Below are 6,477 nucleotides of genomic sequence, written 5' to 3'. Positions count from 1 at the left end.
GTCTGAAGAGAGTCATAGCGTGAGGGGCATCAACGGGCACAGGCACCTAGCAAGGCATGCGAGTAACCAGGGCATACCTAAATTCACTAGCATTCCAGCATTGGGCAAAAAAGCAAGTATCAAACCTGATTTCTTTTGCCGTCCTCTCCTTGCATATGCTGGCAAAGAAGCCATTAAATCTGATACCTGTTTCAGAAATGTGTGGGCTTCAATTCCAACCCTTTTGCTTCCATGAATCCATACATCTTATGGTCTAATCTTGATTGGAATGGAGTCTAGGATAGGGGAAATCAATGCATTGGTTGATTAGCTGTCTATTAGTAACTATCCATGTACAATTTTAAGATATGTTAGTTGATTTTATAATTTCTATCCATACACAGACTTGTGTGCGTACTTCTCATATATTTATCCAAGATGATATATTAGAAGATATCTCTCTTTTTCTCTCTCTCATTCTGTGTGTGTGTGTGTGTGTGTGTGTGTGGTGTGTTATTGTAGTAGGTGAGACAACTAGTGATTATAGCACCAGGGCAACAAAATTTGAGTGTCTGTCCTAGATACACTTGACACCCCATAAACTAATACACTGAAGAAGTTTGAGGCTCTCTTCCAACACAAAATGAAGAATAATGAAATTAGGTAAAGAAAAGGTAAGAAATTGAAAACCCATCTTATACCTTAATTTGAAGCTGGTTCATTTAAAAACTCACTTCTGGATGTGTAATACAGCCACAGTGGAAATAAAAAAAAAATGATGGTTGCCTGCAAAACTGAAAATAGAATTATTGTATGATCCAACATTCATTCCTGGGAAAATACCCATAGGCTGCAGGTCAGAACACCACATGATGGATGCCCATGTGTTTACTGCAGCATGATTCACAGCAGACAAAGCACACAATCAGTTGAGATGACCATCAACAGATGAATGGATGTTACTCAATCTCCTCTATGCTCCTCTCTCTCTCTCCCACTGTGTGCTCGTGTGTGTGTGTGTGTGTTTTAGAGTTAGAGTTTATATGGAGTGTCTTCCCAGAGCAGAGACTCATGTGTTGAAGGCCCTGTGCCCTATGCAATGTTTAGAGGTGAAACCTTGGGAAAGTGATGGCATCATGAAGGTTCTGACCTAGGGAACCGACTAACCAATTCATCATTTGATGGCATAACTGGGAGGAGGCAGAAACCAGTAGACAGGGCCTGGTTGGAAGAAGTGAGCCACTGGGAGAGTCAGAGGTTTGCTGTATGACCAGACTCTATTCCTCTGCTCCTGGACCGCCAGGAAGTGAACTCCACCACACCTTCCCAGCTGATTCACTGACCCAGAAACCATGGTGCCAGCTGCAGGTACCGTACATTTGAAATCCTGAGCCAAAAGAAAGCATCCCTCTTTATGTTGTTCTACTCAGGCATTTCACCACGGTAGCAGGAAATTAAGCACATACGGATGGTAACTTTTCATGTGTGTGTGTGTGTGTGTAAACAGTCTCTTTTCCATCATTTCATTGTTATGTAAACACAAGAGCTTTTTTCAAAAGCTGGTCGTGGTAACTTACATTTGTATTCCTGGCACTAAGGAGGCTGAGACAGGAGGAAGGCTGCAGGTTTGAGACCAGCCTGGATTACACAGTAAGCTCCAGGCCAGCTTGGCTTATAGAATGAGACCCTGTGTCAAAACAACAAACTTCAAAACATAGAGATAACGTTTATTTATTAGTATTGTGCATGATGTGTATGAATGGACACAGCTGCTGCAACACACATGTGGAAGTCAGAGACAACTTCAGGTCTTTCCTTCTGTTTTCATACATGTCCTAGGGATCAAAATCAGGTCACCAGACTTGTATGTCAAGTAGTTTTATCTGCTGAAACATCTCACCATCTCCCCCATTTAAACAGTAAATAAATATTATTACTGTCAAAGATATAAAATCTTGCACATTATGTTTTAGGGTATAGAACTTTGCTGGAGATTGCAAAAAGGCCATAGTCTAGGTTTGATTTCAAGACATGGAAATGATCACAGATCGTGATTAGGAGAATTTGGGGAAACAACGCTAGACCATGAAGGACCAGAGAATCAATGTAACCAAGCTTGATGTCAGTGGACAATTCTTTGATGTCAGTGGATAATGAGTCACTCAGATGTACATTTTAGAAAGTCAGTGACTCCAAAAAGAGGAATTTAGTAGTGGCCAAACAGATATGAAAGCACTAGGTGACTTGGGACCATGGTGAAAACAGGACCCGTATAGAAGAGTTCTCAGGAAGGATACCACGTTTCCACAGCTTGAACCAGGGACAGATGTTTTCCCCCACTGAATACGTTTAAGATTGCTGTTTGGTTGCTGACCAAGCATCATGGATTAAGGTCTCCAATTACAGCTATGGAAAACTCTTTATTCTCCAAACTAAAAAAACAACAACACACATTTCTACTCAAGTACACGTCAAACACTGATTAAGACTGACCATGTACCATGTCACAAAGGAAAGCTCAAAATCTCTCCATACTTCCATCACATATAGATTTACATTTTAAAAGCCACTTCACCCTCCGCTTATACAGCAACAATAACAATCCAGAGGAAGAAACACTTTGATTCACATCTGAGTTAACTGTGCCTACAAACACTTCATGAGTAGAAGAGGAAATGACATTGAAAATCACAACATATTTAAAATCTAAACAATCACAAATGCATATTAGAAATTATAGGGCATATCTAAATTGGTTCAAAGATGTGTTTAAGGCTTCAACTATTTCTTCCAAAGGATATTGTAAATAAACAGCATTTACCTCAGGAAAGTGCATAAGTCACTGGAGGGAATCAGTGACCAGAGTGAAATGCCATCCTCAGCTTACACACTGTATCGGGTAAATAAGCAACCCTTCTTTTTTGCCTTGAGTTTCATTACATTACCTCTCAATCAGGTAATGTAAATGCTGATTTCATTCACTCTGCTCTTTTTCATTTCTTTTATATCTGCGTTGATGAAAACCTTGGGTGACTTTGTTGGTCTTTCTTTGGCTTTCTCATATGTCTCATATATATATATATATATATATATATATATATATATATATATATACTAAGCATTGCTGTGGGCAGTGTAATTTTCTATGTGTAGATATAATGCCCAAAGTTGGACATGATGACTCCAAATTGAAAACATTTCCAAGAGAACCTAACCTAGCCTGAAGAACAAGCCCAGGGGCCACATGGCAGTCAGGTGAAATCTGTCTCTGCTTTACCTGTTGCTGTTGGCTGCATAACATAGACACAGCTACAGAGCCTGTGAAATGTCCACTTCCACCTCTCAGTGGGAGTTTCTGTAGTCGTAAGGCCAGCTGTGAGACAATCCCAAAGTCACCAAAACACACAAGGTGTGAACTGCTACACAGTCAGAGGTTATGAAGTATTACAAAGCTGTTAAAATTAAAAAGGAATCACACTCTATGGCAGAAGGAAACGGCTTTGACCAGCACGTCAATGAACTTTTCCCACTTTGTTTCTGTATTCATTACACGCCAAGGGGCAGGATGGGTCATTTATTCCCAGCTTAGAGTAGGGCAGTGAGGTTCCAAAGGGCTTAAAGATTTGTGTCAAATCGTGTAAGTGTCGGGTGCTGGACTCTGGATTTCCTGACTCCCAGGTCACTGATGTCCCCGTGACAATATTCAGCGGGGTTGTTGTTTCCAGACAGCAACCTGACACCTTTCCGTGGTGTCCAAATAAAGCTGTCCAAGGTCCCATTTCCACGGGGACTCTGCCCTCTTCTGGCCTATGAGAACCAGTTCTATTTTATTGAATATTTATGAGCCAATTAACATTTCTTCACAGATCATATTGCCAACACAAGAAAAGAAGAACTTAGTCCAAAAAGAATTCTGAAACTGTGGGCGTTTAGTAATATCTATAGGTCAGACTCCTTACACACACATGAGCAGCTCACACATACAGGGGCTATCTTTTCCAGTTATTGAAACCTACTTCTTTATCCGTAGCCTACCTGGTTGGGAAACTCAAAGGGCCCAGGATGCAAGAAAAGAAAAAGCAAATATAACAATATTGTGACTTTCCTAAACAACACCCCCTTTATCTTTCCACACCCTAGAGCACAGGGGTGGGAGCCTGTGCTGCAAGGGTTAGCGTCACTTCGACCATTTAAGATTCCCATGATGCGCGACACAGCATCATTTTCGATAGAGGATGGACATGCAATACAGAAAAAGAGCTAGTGGCATACTGTGTGACTCCAGGGATGATTTCTTTCTTACACGTTTAGAGAACTCTGTGTATGAGAGCTGTTCTCTGTGTGACCCAGTCATCCATTGCTGGAAGTCAACATTTCCTGGGCGAGGCTCAGCCATTCACCCCAGCAAGGACTTTATGGATTCTGGATCTGGAATAGCTGTATCTACCTTGGGCTACTCTGAAGCTTGTGGGATACCAGGTGCAAGGTGGTCCTGTGGCCTTCCCTTCCCTCATTTCAATCTTGTTTCTGCACACTGTAGACTGAACAACCTAGGTAAATGCAGCACTGAGGAGAAGGATGAACCCAGGAATGAAGCAAATCCTGGTGGAAGCACGGCATTTCCTAAAAGGTGGGTGTAGCTTCTCTTAAAGGAATCTAGCCAAGGAAAGCACTTGTTTAGAGAATGACAAGGCTGAATTCTGGGGAGGAGGCTACACATGAATTAGGCAACTCCTTACGTTATGTGTTTGGTATACAGTTTTACATTTATTTCTATTCCGTTTTCATATAATTGAAGAGTTATACCATATTACTAACATAATGTTAATATATTACTACCACCTTCATGGACCAGCACCTTAAGGTTGCATTCTTCTGTGAAACTTACTGTGTACATCTCTGTAAAAGGATGCTATGACATACATAGTGTAGAATAATCACATGCATCAGACACTTAGGACTATGAACCACATGGATCAGTGAAAAGAGAATCAGATCACACAACTGAAAGCCCCAGTGCTCCAATTACGTGTTCAGAGGCCTTCCTTCCCTCCTTTCTTCCTTTCTTCCTTTCTTCCTTTCTTCCTTTCTTCCTTTCTTCCTTCCTTCCTTCCTTCCTTCCTTCCTTCCTTCCTTCCTTCCTTCCTTCCTTTCCTTCTCTCTCTCTCCTTTCTCTATCTATCTTTCTTTCTTTGATTCTGTTTTCTCTTCATGGTTGTTATTTCTCAAGTATTCTCTCTCATAGGCTGTTGAGCTGCTAATCACTCTGATTTGACCTCCTCAACAAAACTAAAACTTCAGTTTCTAGACTATGGTGGTGGTAGTTTAGAAATGAATGCCCTGGCTGGAGAGATGGTTTAGAGGTTAAAAGGACTGGCTGTTCTTCCAAAGGTCCTGAGTTCAATTTCCAGCAACCACATGGTGGCTCGCAACCATCAATAATGAGATCTGGTGTCCTCTTCTGACATGTCAGCATACACACAGGCAGAACACTACATACGTAAACAGTGAATATTTTTTTAAAAAAGAAAGAGAGAAAGAAAGAAAGAGAGGAAGGAAGGAAGGAAAGAAGGAAGGAAGGAAGGAAGGAAGGAAGGAAGGAAGGAAGGCCCATTTGCTTCTTTTGTCTTTGATATCTTACTGATCCTGATGCCAAGGGATGGCAGGGGATGGCAGGGGATAGACCTTCAGTGATGGATGTAACTGCATGCTGGTAAATATCCTAAATAAGTATATTGTAAAATACGAAAATAGATGAGGAAAGAGTTTTTTAGAAAGGGTCAAGAGGGAGTGAGAGTAGGAAGCAAATTAGCACAGTGGCGTTGTTCTTTCAAGAATGGAGAAGAGCAAGTGCTAAGAATGAAAGCATTGTTTGCCAGGAGTGCTGAAGAGACATTAGGGGCTGTGGTGTGTGTGTGTGTGTGTGTGTGTGTGTGTGTGTGTGTGTGTGTGTGTGTGTGAAATACAGTAAGCCAAGAGCCATCGATGGAAAGGAAGTGATGAGAAAAAAATAGAGAGAAGGCAAGCGAAGGATAGCCTGTAGACCATAGCAAGTAGGACTGACTATATTTTTTTTTAACTTGATTTATTTTTTAATTAATTACAAGTTATTCACTTTGTATCCGAGCTGTAGCCCTCCCCTTGTCCCCTCACAATCCCACCCTCCCTCCCTCACCTCCTCTCATCCCTCTTTCCAAGTCCAAGTCCTCCCCTTCCACCTGACCCTAGCCTATTAGGTCTCATTAGGACTGGCTGCATTGTCTTCATTTGTGGCCTGGTAAGGCTGTTCTCTCCTCAGGAGGAGGTGATCAAAGAAAGAGCCAGCCATTGAGTTCATGTCAGAGACAGCCCCTGTTCCCATTACTAGGGAACCCACTTGGATACTGAGCTGCCATGGGCTACATCTGTGCAGAGCTTCTAGGTTATTTCCATGCACGGTCCTTGGGTGGAGTATCAGTCTCAGAAAAGACACCTGGGCCCAGAATTTTTGGTTCTCTT

Source organism: Meriones unguiculatus, chromosome 2 (genome assembly GCF_030254825.1).
Source record: "Meriones unguiculatus strain TT.TT164.6M chromosome 2, Bangor_MerUng_6.1, whole genome shotgun sequence".
Lineage (NCBI taxonomy): Eukaryota > Metazoa > Chordata > Mammalia > Rodentia > Muridae > Meriones > Meriones unguiculatus.
Note: the sequence above shows the minus strand (reverse complement) of the source record.